Consider the following 15,373-nt stretch of genomic DNA (forward strand, 5'->3'; position numbering starts at 1 on the left):
TGTGCCCCGTAGTAGCTACGTGTTTCTGTGATTGCCTACTAGATTCTTGTTAGGTTTGGTCTCATATTTAATGCCACTCCAGATTACTGCCACAACCCTATAAGTTATTTACCTGTAACAATGGTTATCCTGACCGGGTATATTAAGTATATCTAGGAATTAAGATACTTTGCTAAGTTTTTCGGGATAACAAAAAGGGATTTCACTGCAACCGCACATGTGGAAGACTAGATTTTCCATGCTGAAGAACTCTTGTCCTGGGTATTTCTTCTCCTAGGTATTTTTGTAATCTGTTCTTGTGGTGTAAAAGCAAATAAATGCCAGCACAACATAATTTTTTCTCGCACCATAAGGATGTACCAAATAGGTCAAGTCATTAATGGGAGATTTATTTAGAGCAACACACAAATTGAATGTCCCAATTGCCTCCAAGGCTCTTGCCAGCTGCTGAAACGTAATATTCTCCATCAATTGTTGTATTATTTAATACCCTGAAATCATAAGGGAGGATTCCCCATCTCACTGAGTACCCCTTAGGATCAATGCTTACATTCCCAGTCTTTCTGGGGCTCTTTATATCGCTGAACAAACAAGGCTAATGCCCAAACTAACAATTAACATGTTCACCATGGTCACCCCGTTATTAACGGATAGCACCAGTATTCATAACCACCTTCTGGAGAAATAGTTAAATGCATAGGTTACATGTTGGTTAATGTAATTCAAGTCAAAAAGTCAAAAATTAGCTTTATTCGGTTAAAAATGTTAAAACCATCAAAGCATACGCAATAAAATTCCATTCACAATTAGTCACATTACTGTGTCATAATTAACACAACTAGGTATATTACAATATAAAAAGTGCTATACAATTGATGAGTACAAAAACACAATAAAACGTTTGTCACCCAATGGAAAATGTATTATTTTTTATAAAAATTTCAGAAATCATTGCATCAAATTATCGTTAAAATAAAACTTTCTGTTACACTGCGGACATAAAAAGGCAGAAGGGGGTGACTTGGGTAGCAGCATTTTCTTACGACATCTCACAGCCCCTATAATGTAACTCGCCTCCCCAAAACATATTGCAGAAGACCCAAGCATTTGTAAATAAACCAGAGCTGGTCTGACCTGTTCAAAATTACAACATCTTAGCAGTGGCAGGATACATTTCTTTCGCTGCAGTACATAAAACTCGCAGAAAAAGATCATATGCAGGGTATTTTGCTCTGATTTGTTGTCACTCGGACAAGGCCCTAGAGTCCCATTTTTGGCATACCCCCGGGGGAAAGATAACAACCATGGGAGCATGTAATTCATAAATGCATTTATTTAGAAAAAATATCCACACAACTATGAATGTTAGTTAAAATGCATAATAAACACATTTAATAAACGTAAAGTACAGTATGCCCACTTTAACATCTTAACCTATAGCTGCAGTAAGATCCAGTGAATACTACAGCAGCACTCAGATGCTGTAAATCTGCAGCTTTTGAGGGAAATCCGTGCTTCAATAAGCACATGCGCTGTTCACATGAAAGGACATCTCAAAAGGGGATTTGACCAGAATACCATGGCCTAAATATCATCTGACAAAAATACTGTGTCCTAAATACTGTTTCCAAAAATATTTTTATATTGGAGTTAACATTAAACAATCTACATCCAAGAGAGCAATATTTTTGTACACCATATTTAGGCCATGAAATGTATTTCAGACAATATCTTTGTTATCGATGACAACCAGTAAAAAGCCATCTCACTCAATCCATGCCAATGACAACATCACTTGTGGAGCTCCCTGTATTAAAAGTAACCCTGGGCATAGTTTGTGTAGTAGCGCTACGCATAGCTACGCGAAGTGCTCTTCGCATTACGCACGCTACGTGAACTGCGTAGTGCGGGAGGGAAATGCTGTTCGCACTGATTGCACAGTGCCGGATGCTTGTCTGCACTGTGCAATCATTGCAAACGGCATCTTGCACAGTGCAAGCGGTCGTTTTCTGCCGCTCGGATAGATTTGTACTCGAGCGGCAGCTTTCTCAACGCGGACTGGTAGTTTCTCATCGTGAGCGGTCGCGAGCATACGCGACCACTCGCAATGAGAAACCTGACCTTCCCGCATTGAGAATCTCACCGGAAGGTATATTTTCCACGCTCGCGATCGGCAACTTGATGTTGCTGATTCCGAACGAGGAAAAAGTCTCACCGGGATGTTGATTTTGCTCGCTCGCGGTCGCCAACTTGACGTTGAGGACCGCGAGCAAGCAAAAAATGCCCACTACGTGTTTTTGCACTGTGCTACGTGCAATTCTCGTAGTGCGTAGTAGCGCGAACTACGTACACTCAGCGAGCGTAGCGTAGTACTGCGCCCAGGGTTAATTAAAAGGCACAGGGTTGTGGGTAAAATGAGCCTCTGGAGAGAACAGTAATACACTGAAAACAAAAAGAGTATGGTATGCCCTCTTTTTCATGGCTATTACTACCTTCTGTCTTCTCCAGGGAGCTCCTGCAGGTTACTTAGTATTTGTTGACCACATCTAGTCTGTATGTGAATAACTTTTATCCATCTCAGACCCAGGGAGGTGTTCTGCACATCATTCCTCAGTTTGAAAATCTCGTCCTGATGAGCCTGGTTTTAGAGACTACAGAGGGAAACATTCAGTGCTGGAGACATAGTTGAAAAGTTCTCTATTTCAGTATCTATGGTATTTACAATGTTTTCAGACTAACTACGTTTGAAGCTTTGAAGGATACAGAATCAAGCAGAAAGTTTTAGACATCAACATCTTGTTTAAATTTAATGATCTGTTATCAGCCTTAAAACAGCTGCAGAGGTCTTGAAGTAACATCTCAAACCTAATTCCTTTTACTAACAGGATTGCCATGGACAAAATAGTGCAGGTAGAGATGAGGCCTCCACATGCCTTTAACAAGTCTTTAAAAAGTGTGTTCCTCTTAAAGCAGCACAACCAATTATCACCCAAGCAACTCTGCTCCTGATTGGGAGCTGCCAGTGGAGTTTGGGCATAGACCGATGCAAGGAAGGCAGAGTTAGTGATAAGGGTCATTGGCTGAATCAGGCAAGCATCCCACTCAACCACAACCATACAACACCATACACACTCCACTAAGAGCTCTGCATAAACAGAAGAGTGTCCTTGTAACTGTAGGGGGAAGGATCATTTTGAAGTACCCAACCATGATCGAAGCTATGTAGAGGCTCAAAATGTTCATGTCATCATGGCAAATGTCTCATTCTTTGCTTAGGCTTGGTGCAAAATCCTCAGCACGTCCCATATGCAAGGGATTTTATCAAATGCACTAAAATGCAGACAAATCACCCTTCTTTTAAAAAACCTAACCTGACTCAGATCTGTTGTCCAATTACCCCACAATTTCAAACATCCATGGCTAGACAAGAAAATGGAAAAATGTGTCTCTATAAAGGTAACCGACTGCATCATGCTGGAAACTTACTTGTCGTTTATCAATATTGTTTCAGAGGGTATGGCATCAAAATGCCTTATTAAGTGTTCCCTACTTGATATTGTCCCTTTCCTATCTCTTAAAGTCCAAATCTGGATGTCAAAGAACTTCCTCGCTCTCAAACCACAAAAAATGTAATGCATCCAGTTCTCCCCACAAAACATATAAGAACTTCAGTCCAGATCTGCTAAAGCATCTGAATACTGCAGGCTTCTCACTGTCACTTTCACCCATTGTGATGTTTCTCAGGATCATGCTCGATCCCTCTCTGTTTGTTATCCCCTATATAAATGTAATTACCAAACTAGCATAGCATTTGGCCTTGAAAAAAATCATTTCTTTCCCCTTTTCTTCTGAAAGCAGCTGGTCATGCCTTAATCTTATCACCAGCCGTGGACCGTGCAGGTAAGAGTGGAGGGGCGGTGTGGGAGATTTCGATGGACAATGACAAGGCCAAATTATTCCCTCGTCATCGTCTGTTGAGTCCCCCCCTCCTCCACCGCGCTTACCTGCACGGGACGCGGCTGCTTATCACAAGTGGACTTTGGCAATGTCAACCTCGCCATTTCACTTCAATCATCTCTTGTCAATCAAAACTGTTTGCCATTCTACAGCCATACCTAGCTCATCATCCAGGAAGTTCAAATACATCAAATTTAAACTGGGATGCCTAGCCTACAAAGCAGTCCTCTCCAACTTCCCGTCCTACCTTTCCAACCTCCTTGAATTATCAGGTGGAATGAAATCTCTCAGAAACAAAAACAGCCTTATGCTGGAAACATTCAGCTTAAAACCACTCAAACGCAGCATCAACCCTTCTCAGGAGCTGCTACCCTTCTACAGTCCCTGATGACCTCTACACTCTCCTGTCATCCCAACAACATGTACAGATACACCTCTGCAGACAGCATTTAACCCAAAAGCTCTGTCTTCTTACTATCTGTGATCATCTCCTCTCATTGTACTATTCTCTACTGGGTTCCCCTTCCACTCTATCCTCCACTCCCTGCTATGTAGTTATTTTGGTCGCTCACCTTCTCTTCACTTTGGATGTGTTAACTGTGCTCCCTCACTCACTTCATCCTCTCTCTATCCTTGCTGTCTACCCTACCCTGTCTTTGGCTTCCTCTTCTTACCTACTGTCTCTTCCTTAGCCTCTCATCTGTTGCTTCTTCCTCAAGCCCACTCATGATTACTGGTTGTGTGCCTTGCCCCTTCTATGGACTATACCTACTCCTTCCTCGGTCGCCCCAAGCCTCGTACCCTCCCACTTCTAGGACTCCCCTTGGGCTTCATTCTGGTGCCTCTTCCTACTTTTTCCCTCTCGGTAACCTCCTGGGCGCCGCCTGGTCCTTGATTCCTCTACCAACCAACCCCCTTGTTTTCGATCTCTTTGTTCTTTCACACTCTATCTTGCTTTGGTCAGCTCATTCAGCATGGCATTCTCTCAACCTATCTTCCTCCCTCTGTATACTTCCCCCCTACAGAATTCATTTATTACATGGAGGTCATTCACTGCTTGTTTTGCATCTCGTTTAGCTAAATCGTCTCTCACACTGTTCCCTCACTCGCCCTCCTTCAGTTTTCCTTTGTTGCACGTCACCTTACTTTCATTTACTTAGAATCTGCTTGTTCATGCAGTTTTTATTATTTGAGCTAAGGTGATATTGTGATTGTGTGTGGCATGCTTCATGAATACTATATATAATGGTTAAATAAATAAATATCCTTATCTAATCAGAGACAACAAGGAAACAATAGCAGGTATCCGAGACAGCACGGAGGTCCAGGTATCCAGCTGTCAACACTTGTTACATGCTTTCGTGAAGTGACGTGATCCCTAAGACATGGAAAGCACATGGAAGCCCTTCCCCTAAAGAGAAGAAAGGAATCACCAGTATCTGACTGATGACAGACAGCCAAAAAAATGTGAAATCCCATTAGATATAAGATGAAGAAAGGGGCAAAGAGTCATTTTGTCTATTGTGAAGTGCAGCAGAGTTGTTCAGTGATACCATGCTATGTGTCATAACCTCAGACAGTTCTGCCATTTTTAGCCAATTTTTTGTATTAAAGGACATGTAAGCCAAGTTTTGTAATGGGTAATGTGCTACTACAAGTCCCAGAAAGTAAGGTGCTTATATCAAGATGGGCTCCACCTTTTTAATCCCCCTGGATCTTTTGCTTCTGGAATACCCAGTCTTAGACTTTTACTGTGAGTGAATCTCACAAAGAGATACTCCATCTCTGCAAACTCTGTTATAATGGATTGATAGTACTAGCCACCAGTGTCCGCCTTTTAACATAAGACCCATTGCTGTGCTTTATGGACAGAAGCTCTGGGCTGGTTGCACCTGAACATGTGAACACACAAGTGTGCACACGTGTGTGGGCACAGCATGTGGGATTACCGTCTACCACAGCCTGGTAGCCATTCACCAAAGGGACGCTTCAGAGATTGCAACTGACTTAGGATAGGCCTTATAATGTGAGTAGACATTCACAGTGTACATCTGTAGTGATTACCGAAAAGAGGGGGTTCTGAAATATACAGTATGGGTAAAATCTATGTCAAATTATAGTTTCGCACAACTTACGCCGCGAGATTCAAGTGAGGTAACAAACCTGGGATAAAAATGCATGCCGAGGGTAGATCTAGACTTCTGAGCAGAACTTTGGGCACCAGTGTTTATTCTTTTACAAATAAAGCAGTGCCCGCACAACAGAGCAATTTGACAGTGCTTGCCTTATTCTTGTGAAAGGAAGAGGTGGGGGTGGAATCTGCATGTGCTAATTACCTCTCACACTGCACCTGGCTTGAGAAGGCTCACTCCCACAGAAGCAAATGAGGACAGTCAGACCTCTGGGGCTAATTACAGGAAAGGCTCCCTTTGAAGAGTGGACAGAAGGCATGAGGTAGTTGTGGCAGTTGGGGGCAGGTCTCAGGCTCACCGAGATGGTCTTTCACCAGACCACTTCAAGTCGCCATGTTGAAATATTTCAAAATGGTGTGCAGCAGTGTTGGGACAGGGGTGGAATGATGAAGTTGAATCCCACAATTGGAGAGAGGTGGCAACATTCGGGAACGATCCACTTCCACTTAAAAAAACCCTGCAGAGGACAGAGATGGTAGAGAACCTGGGAGTGACAGCGCCAAAGGAATGCACAGCAGGACTGTCTTGCAGATGGGTGACCTCCAACAGGAGAGAGCCTCTGACTCAGCTGCTGTCACCCAGGCCCTCTGCAAGATGGCCAAAACCATGGGACCTGGAGACTGCAGCGGGGAGGTACTCTGCTGGTGGGTTGCGGAGGGACTGCTAAGGTGATAAGGAAGCAAAGGCAGGTATCAGAAGCCCAGACCGATTCCACTGCAGAGGATAAAGAAAAACACCTTTAGAGAAAATACTACGCATGACTGGCGCTGGCTGCCAGGAGTAAAATAAACACCAAGATTGTGCAAATTGGCCCAACAGGGCCAGAGAAATGACTCAAGGAAGTTCAGTCCCCCAGAGGGCCCAGGTGTGAAACACAGCATAGCAGTTTATCATAAATTTTGATTTGCCCGAGGGAGGGTCAATGCCCCTAGAGTAGGCGAACAACAAAATGGACCCCTCCCACCAGCCACTCCATTCCATTGCTTTTAGGGGCTTCCATCTCCCAGGGAACCAAAGCAGAGCAAAAGCAGGAAAACACAAAATGAGTGCAGCCATTTTTCAAAACAGAAAGCTCCTGGGGAGGGCCAAATCCCTAGGAGCATCGCCAAGTGTCCATCCCACACCCAGTACCCAAATTTCATGGGAGCAGGAAGCACCCGGTGCACTGCAGAGTAGCAGCCCACCCACAACCAGGTGGACGGGAGGAAGGAGGATACTGACTCCACGCTGGAACGCAACTGTGATGGTGGCAAGAAGTGACTGGCTGCACTGAAGTGGACTCCTTGTGCGGCCCCAGACATTAGAACATACCTGGAACCCCATCGGAGGGACAGGGGCACCTGGCATGAAAAGTAAAAAGAGTGACGCAAAGCTCCTTAAAATAATTTTCAATGCAAAACGAGCACCACCACTAAGCATGGAACAGGCCCATAAGCTTGTGTGACCCCAGAAGATGGGGCCTCGAAGCACCCCATAAGCACTTTGAAAGGGATGAAAATGTGCAATTGGTTCTGGTTTTGCCCCAGGAGTACGCCAGCCCCAGCAGGTGCCACCACACATATTTGCCTGAATTCACTAATGACTCCTGGGGAATGTGACTGTCAAAGCACTCCTAGAACTTGGGCTTCCACTCAAGGCTCTGGTCAAGTCCATCACTGGAATGCTTTGAAATATGTTATTGACTGTGCCAAGGATAACAGTGCGTTATGACAGGCGGTAATGAATGTCATTGTAAGATGGTACCATGCTTTGTGATTTTAATGTTGTTGCATTGGTGTATTAGGACATAATTCTGCTTTTATTAATGTGCTAGCACCATGAGAAAGTCAGTAGCCTGCCTTGTGATAACTAACCCTGGGAGGTGAACTACGCTCCGCTCGTGGAGTTTGCATAGTTTTGGTAACTTTGCGGTTCGCGTAGAACGCGTAGTTACCGAATACTACGCAATTTGCGACGTAGCGTAGCTGTTTTTCTCCTTTGTGTGCTCAATATGCGCTCTCGTGCGCGCGGTAATGACTTACCGTGATTCTGCATTCGCCGACTCGATTTTCTATTTGTTCGCGTGTGCCACGAGCTTTGGAATCCAGCCGCACGATCCCGCGAGAGTGTGCGAACGCAAACACGTCATTCGGACCCGCAATCTGACTTCCGGCGGCAGTATTGGTAAGATCGCGATCCCGAACACGCAGAAACTACAATCTGGCGAAGAATATCTCTCGAGCATCGTAAAACCCTCTCGAAAATGATCATTTAGCTCAAAAAAACTCCTCAGATTGTGATTTGGCTGAAGTTTTTTGTGCAAGGAGTCCTTTTTAGGTCTCGCGAGCCAAAGGCTCGAAGAGACATTTTATATCTGGGCTTTTCAAAGTGCTGCCGTGGCCTAAAGCTACAGTGCACGTGAACGTGCACGCGCGCAGCGCCATGTGTCTTTCCTCCGTAGCGATCGTAATCACGATCACTTTCACTTTCGCGGGCTCCTCTGTTGCTGGCATTCCCCCCTCCCTTCTCGCCCAGCATTTCTTGTTTCCCTTTCAGATGAGACCAGACAGCTGCTAAAGACCTGGAAGCCTCTCCCTAGAAAAGAAAACACACTGCGCACCCATCTACCCGATCCCACCATTGGCTCTGGTTCCCTACATCCCCGCTTCTACAAATCCTTATACCAGCATGTCAACGCAAGTGCACATTACCTCTCTGTTTTCACTGTCTACCTTTTCTCACTATAGCTTCTCTACACTTCGTCTTTCCTGTATGTTGCTCTTTTCCTAGTTTATATCTTCTTCCTTGTTTCCTAACAATTGCTCCAACTCTTTGTGAATCTCTTGAAATGCAGCTCTTAAAGCCGACCCCCCTCCCCCCCCCCTGCTGTAGTGTGTGCGCGCCTGGCCCCGCCTGCCCCCACCCTTGTGTGCTGTGAACAGACGGGTCCGCGGACCCGGCTTTGGCATTCATTCCACACGGTTCAATAGTGAAATATTCATATTGGTGCACAAGCGTTCACACTCATTCTACCGGAATTGTGTGTTTTTTTCAGCTGCGATAGGGCTGGGAGGGTTGGGGGGGGCAAGGGGGACTCTACGTGTACAGCGCTCGCTTACAAGGTACAGAAGGAAATAAAACATTTTAAAACAAAACCGTCCCCATACTTTGTTTATACTACTCGAATGCTCAGTTATCGTCTGTTTTGCCAAGTTGTGCTCAGGAATGAATCGCGATAAATGGTGATTTGTATGGCAAATGGTGACCTTTGTGAACCCCCTTCCATGCCATGAGTGACCATTGATATAAATAATTATAAACTTGCGCTTTACGCTTTCTTTAAAGCCGTTTGCTAAGCGCCAAGAGCCCCTTCGTTTCGAGTTGTGCGCTACATTCGCGGTCATTAGTATTTTCAATATTATCAACCGGGGATGCGCACGCACAGAAAGGCATTCACAGGGCAGCCACGCGCGACGTGACTGCGGCACGACAATTGGATGGAGTAACATGTGAATAACAATATTCATATATGTATACATGGGCACGTGTGTCTCGATATTTGAGGCCTCCTTCGCAGGATCGCAAACACGTTAACCCGTGTGATCTTGTGCCTGTCCACTCCCGGCATCAGGCAGTCCTTCGGGCACGTTCGCCCTGTCAACATATTCTTTTCTATTTCGATCTATATTTCTTGAGTTAATTCCGTTTTTTCCTCTCCCTGCAAGCCATTTGTGGAATTTTCCGTAAATTGAAATTTTCGTTAATATTCCAACGAGACAGCTCCCTGACCTGGGCAGTGGCTGCAGTGGCTAGCATAGAGGCTGCCTGTCGAGCCTTTTCGTCCCGTCTTGGCCGGGCCAGCCCAGCCCAGCCCTTTATCCTTCTAAGGTTGAGTGCCTGAGTCCCGTTGGTTCCATTATTCATAAAATTCATAGATTTAAAGTGTTTAGAGGCACCTCGTTGAAAGCGCCGAGCGCTTCGCTGTGGCAACGTTATTATGCGTTTTTAGCTGCAGATTTTGAAAAAGGTCAAATGTAAAATGTTTGTTCTGTTGAAAATCACATGTTCACGCCGGTCACCTCGATGTCACGTGGTTTCCACACATACTTATATTTAGTATAAACTCACGTGGCCTCATTTACAAAACAAGCATTTGCAATGCAATAGGTCTCGCATTTATGCGAGTTTGAGCTATTGACATTGCAAATTACAATGCCTTTTATTTATGTTTTAAAAACGAAAAAATAAATAAAAGGCACTGTCATTTGCTATGTCAATAGCTCAAACTCGCGTAAATGCGAGACCTATTGCATTGCAAATGCTTGTTCTTTTTAGGTCTCGCCTACGCAGCGCGCATAGGCAAAAAGATCTTTAGCCGTCGCTTTGGCTTTTCAGCCAAAAACTTGTACGCGTTCCATTGTCTTCAATGGCAATGGGTGCACGTGTTGAGATTCACTTGCGGAAGCGCGCGGCGCCATATGGTAGCAATTATCGCTCCTGGCGCTGCTCGCTCTCGCAAGTGAATCGCTTTCACTTTTCCCTACTCTTTTTTTTAATTTACTTTTAGCGCGTACACGCTTGTTTTTCTTAAATGTGCAAATAACGCAGCGAGGTACTTTTTTTTGTAGCGCTTTGGGGTACTGACTTCACATTTTACAAACTCGGTATGAGACCCTCAAGTGATGTATTTGTAAGAAAAGTGTGAAAATAAAATAATATTAATTCAGTTTGACTTGAACCTACAAACAAGGGGCTACTGCTGATGAAAGATTAGAAAAGGTGGAACAATTCAAAATCCGAGTTGGCAAGTCGAAGGCATAAATGCAACCCAGAATAATTTATCAAAAGTTATGTACGGCGAAGAAGCCAGTTGAGATGAAGTAGCGGTACTACGTTAATCAGAATAAAGCGATTTAAAGCGTGCTGAATTTGCAGTAATATGCAAATGTCATCAGCACGGCATTGCGAGCATTCCATTATGGAAAACGAAACCATTTAGGACACGTTCACTTAGTCGAGAGCTCCCCCTAGAGCCTAAAGCAAGAATATTAAACTAAAACTGATCTGCTCAGGCTCAAGAATCTTTAAAGCCATAAGAGAGCGACGGCCGTGTACAACCAAACCGGCACTTAATTCTAGGGCGTTTAACTTCATTTTACACTAGCCCGCCCGAGATGCTCGCCTCACGTCTGCTTCCTACGACGGCTAGCTCTCTGGAAAAAGGAAGCACTTGAAGTTCTGAGTGGATGCTATCAATAGACCAAATGCCACCAGCACTACAGTGAGATGCTTTTTAAATATTAATGATTCTCGAATTAGTTTAAACATTATTCAACTCTATAACCTTTGTGACCGTATCCAAGTCGCTGGCACGAGAACAGTTAGCCATTTATTCTAACTTCAAAAATGCAAACTTCAGAACGTGGTACAAAGCCAAAGGCAAGCCAAGAATATGCAAAGTCATTGCCTTATATTATGAAACACAACCTTTTCGTCAGATTACTTGTATAACACATAGGCCGTTAAAAGAAATTATTTGGTTGGCACCCGCCCTACTGAGCTACAATCAGAACCGCTGTGGAACCTGTTATGTTAAAAAGGCGGAAGAGACAGATTAAAGTAATCCTCCCTTCATTAGCATAACAGGGGTGGTGTCTAGAACACGGTATGTTTTAAATCAAGATAAAAATGATGGCATGATGCTTTTGCTGTTAGGGGACACTGGGGAAAGGTTACATCTACTAGAAAGCATTGTGGTTAGGTAAGGGGGGATTAAAGGTAGCGAGGATGGGTCTACGCACTGCCTGGAAATGGATGTGGGTTTTGTTTTGTGCAGTTGTATATAGCGCATACTCGACACAACGGTTTCAGAGCGCTTTATATGAGCACCAGTTGCCTTAAAGACGGAAACATTCACTTTGTTAGGCCTGGGGAGATTAAGCGATTTGCCCAGAATCACAGGATGTATAGTGTCCCTGCCGAGACTCGAATCCAGTTCCCTAGTTTCAAGGTTGACCGTTCTAGCTGTTAGGCCACATCCTCTCTTCCCTTAGACCATAACACTGGAGACAAGCACGATAATGACGCTCAGCTATGAGCGGAAGAGAGAGAACGTCGCCTATGGGGTTAATCTTGTATATAACTAAGGGGCATATCAACAAGGGCTTTATCTCTGCTTTTTTGGCTTTAAAAGCCAAAAAAGGAGAGATAAAACTAGCGCCCTATCAACAACAGGGTGCTAACATGCAAATTTGCATGTTAGCACCCTTTTACTCTACGCTTCCCCTTGCATCTCTAATGAGATGCAAAGGGGGCGTTCCAGAGTTAAATAATAGTAGAAATGTCGCTAAGCGACATTTCTCCTATTATCAAGAATCTCGCTAACCCTGTTAGAGACAAAAAAGCAGCGCTAACCGCGGTTAACGCTCCTTTTTTACGTCTGCTAATTTTCAGACTTAGCCATGATATCCTATGGAAGGAGGATATCATGGCTAAGTTTGTCTGTCCCTATCAACAAGGTAACGTGAGATTATCGCTGGGTTTCCAGCGATAATCTCACGTTAGCCTGAGGATTTTTATCGCTATTGAGATAAGCGTTGCTAATAGCACGCTATCTCAGCGATAAAAATTCACGCTAGCCGGCGATAATTATCCTAGCGCTAAGTGCGCTTAGAGATAATTATCACCGGTTGTTGTTGATATGCCCCTAGGTTGTTAGCCCGGTGGGTCAGCACATACACCCACCATGTGGGCAAAAACTTCAGTAAAGGCCGACGATAGGAGGAGGCCCCTATACCTCAAGCAACTCCAGACTGGCTGAAACCAGTCAGGGATTGCTTGTGCCCCTGTCAACATGAAACCTGGCCTGGAAGTTCAGGCTGGACTGTACTTTATGGAGCAGGACCACGACTACTTTACATTGGACTGGTCTCTGTCTACAATGGCACAGTGGGTGAAAAACTGTGAATTGGGATGCAGCCTCATGCGATTGCAAGTGATTGAGATTTAGTCAAGCATTCCACCCATCACATTGCTGTTTGCTGCAGTAGAATCACTAAATGCGATAGGCAAGCCCAGACCTTAGTCCTGTGTTCGCTGTGCCACAGGAACCAAGTACAACATCAATGATGATGAATGGAATGTTTGAATTAATCTCAGAAAAAACAAAGATAGGGTTTGGCTTAAAAAGCAGCAAGGCCAAGCCAACTAAACTGAAATCACAAGAGGAAGCGCCAGTGCTGCAAATCCTTCAAGAACTGTTTTTAGTGCATTGAACAAAACAAATGCTACCACAACCACTTTTTCGTTGGATTTAATCCAAAATTATTTAGGAAAAATCACATAAAATACATATCAAAATCACAGTTTACCTATAAATCAGATTTTTTTTTTCTTTTAACCAATACATCAACCCACCCTTTCCTTTTTACTCACACTATTCTCCAAAGCTGCCACCTCACATGCTTTTGTGCGCATTCGCTCACCAGACCTCACATTCAATCTCCAAACTCACTTCAAACTTCACCACAAAACTAACATACATCTTCACTAACAATCATACTCCCTCCTAAACCTGCTCCGACAGATAAGGTCTCTGAGGAGACACTTTGTACAAAAACTGAAGCAATAAAGTTTAGTACAAAAAAACGGCTAAGGCTATCACCAACCACATATATGGTATTCAATTACTACAATAAACCAAAATTCATATGATTAGCCTAAAAAATGCCGTGGTCTACGCGTTTCGAATCCCGTCGAATTGAGGGATTCTTCTCAGGACCAGAAAAGCTGTAAAACATGAAAAGAGAAAGGCAAAAAGCCCTGTCTTAATGAATGACCTCAAAAAATGACTTTACTTGTCCTGCTTCTATACTCATCAGCGCTTACCTTTAGTCACATTCAGAACTCAATCGTTCTCTTTTTTTCACTCCTGAAAAAGGCACATATAAATATCACGGTCATGTCATTTTGAAGAGAAAGAACACAGGGAGGACCATGGTATAAAAAATCTTCTTACTTGCGACTGTGCAAAAGGATGCATGTCGCTGGTGGAGATTCGACGTTTGCACTACATTTCTAAAAGAATAAAAAAGAACTGCTTTGAAAAACGAGCGGAGTGGAGCTTTTAGATTTACCAAAATTGGCTCTAGTTTTTATCTAACATACCTGATTCAATGTGTTCCGCAAGCAAGCAAGCAAGATAGACCCCAGATTCAGGTTACCAGGAGGACCTATAAAAAAAAGCATTAATTGAAAAAAATATCAGTATACCACCTTACACATAGGCTTGCAGGAAGAGGCAAGTTTTGAGGGCGCTTCGGAATCTCTGTAGGGAAGGCAACGACCTGAGATCCAAAGAAAGATCATTCCACCATTTAGGAGCCAGAGTAGAAAAAGCCCTACCACCCCACTTGGCTCTTCGTATACGGGGGACTGTCAGGAGCAATTTCCTGGAGGAACGCAAGTCCCTTCCAGGAGTATAGTGGGAGATGATAGAACCAACTCCCATGTCATTATTCCTTGCAATGGCTCTGTAAGTCATACATAAAAATTTAAACCGTATTCGGTATTCGACCGGTAGCCAGTGCAGTGTTCTCCTAGCCAGAGTGGCCGAGGAGCGTCTAGGGACATCCAGAACAAATCTGGCGGCGGCGTTCTGGACTACCTGCAGGCGCTGTAGTAGGCTCCTATTCAGCCCTGCATACAGCGCATTACAGTAGTCCAGTCCAGTCGTGAGCCGATGAGAGCGACCGCTATTTGCTTTATAGACTGTAGGGAAAGATACTTCCTGATTCTTCGCAGGGTGTAAATTAAGCCCCAACAGGTAGAGATGGTTCTACTAACCTGTCCGCCCATATTCAGGGCAGGATCTATCATCACCCCCAGATTTCTAGCAGATATCGTGGGGGAAGGGCATACTCCCAGCGAATCAGGCCACCAGCTGGCTGACCAGGTGTTCTGATTCCCTCCAAACACCATCACCTCAGTCTTCTCCCCATTCAGCTTAAGCGAATTTTGAACCATCCACTGACCAACTGCCTCCATACAAGATCTAAAATTGGAGGCAGTTGGTACATCTGAATGGGAGAGAGAGACGAGGATCTGGGTGTCATCTGCATAAGAGACTACCTCCATCCCGAAAGTTCTAATTAATCTGGCCAGTGGGGTCACGTAGATGTTGAATAGGGTCGGACTAAGAGCCGACCCCTGCGGGACCCCACAAAGCACCGGTCGGGATGGAGATA

General features: G+C 44.3%; 1 protein-coding gene across 3 annotated transcripts in view; it reads right to left on the bottom strand.

The window, feature by feature from the left end:
* The window catches only part of LOC146835042 (cytochrome P450 4B1-like), a 438,175-nt gene that overhangs the window by 2,274 nt on the left and 420,528 nt on the right, over positions 1-15,373 (bottom strand). Inside the window, exons 12-15 of one of the 3 annotated variants that reach the window (XR_014960677.1) lie at positions 14,295-14,359; positions 14,146-14,204; positions 14,016-14,058; positions 12,879-13,916 (exon numbers count right to left, since the gene is read on the bottom strand). The exons of the other annotated variants lie outside the window; for them this stretch is intronic. The gene's annotated coding sequence lies outside the window, so the exon portion shown is untranslated. Of the gene's footprint in view, positions 1-12,878; positions 13,917-14,015; positions 14,059-14,145; positions 14,205-14,294; positions 14,360-15,373 lie in introns of those variants that run through there. 3 annotated transcript variants of the gene reach the window in all.

This window comes from Triturus cristatus, chromosome 4_2, assembly GCF_964204655.1.
Source record: "Triturus cristatus chromosome 4_2, aTriCri1.1, whole genome shotgun sequence".
NCBI classification, from domain to species: domain Eukaryota; kingdom Metazoa; phylum Chordata; class Amphibia; order Caudata; family Salamandridae; genus Triturus; species Triturus cristatus.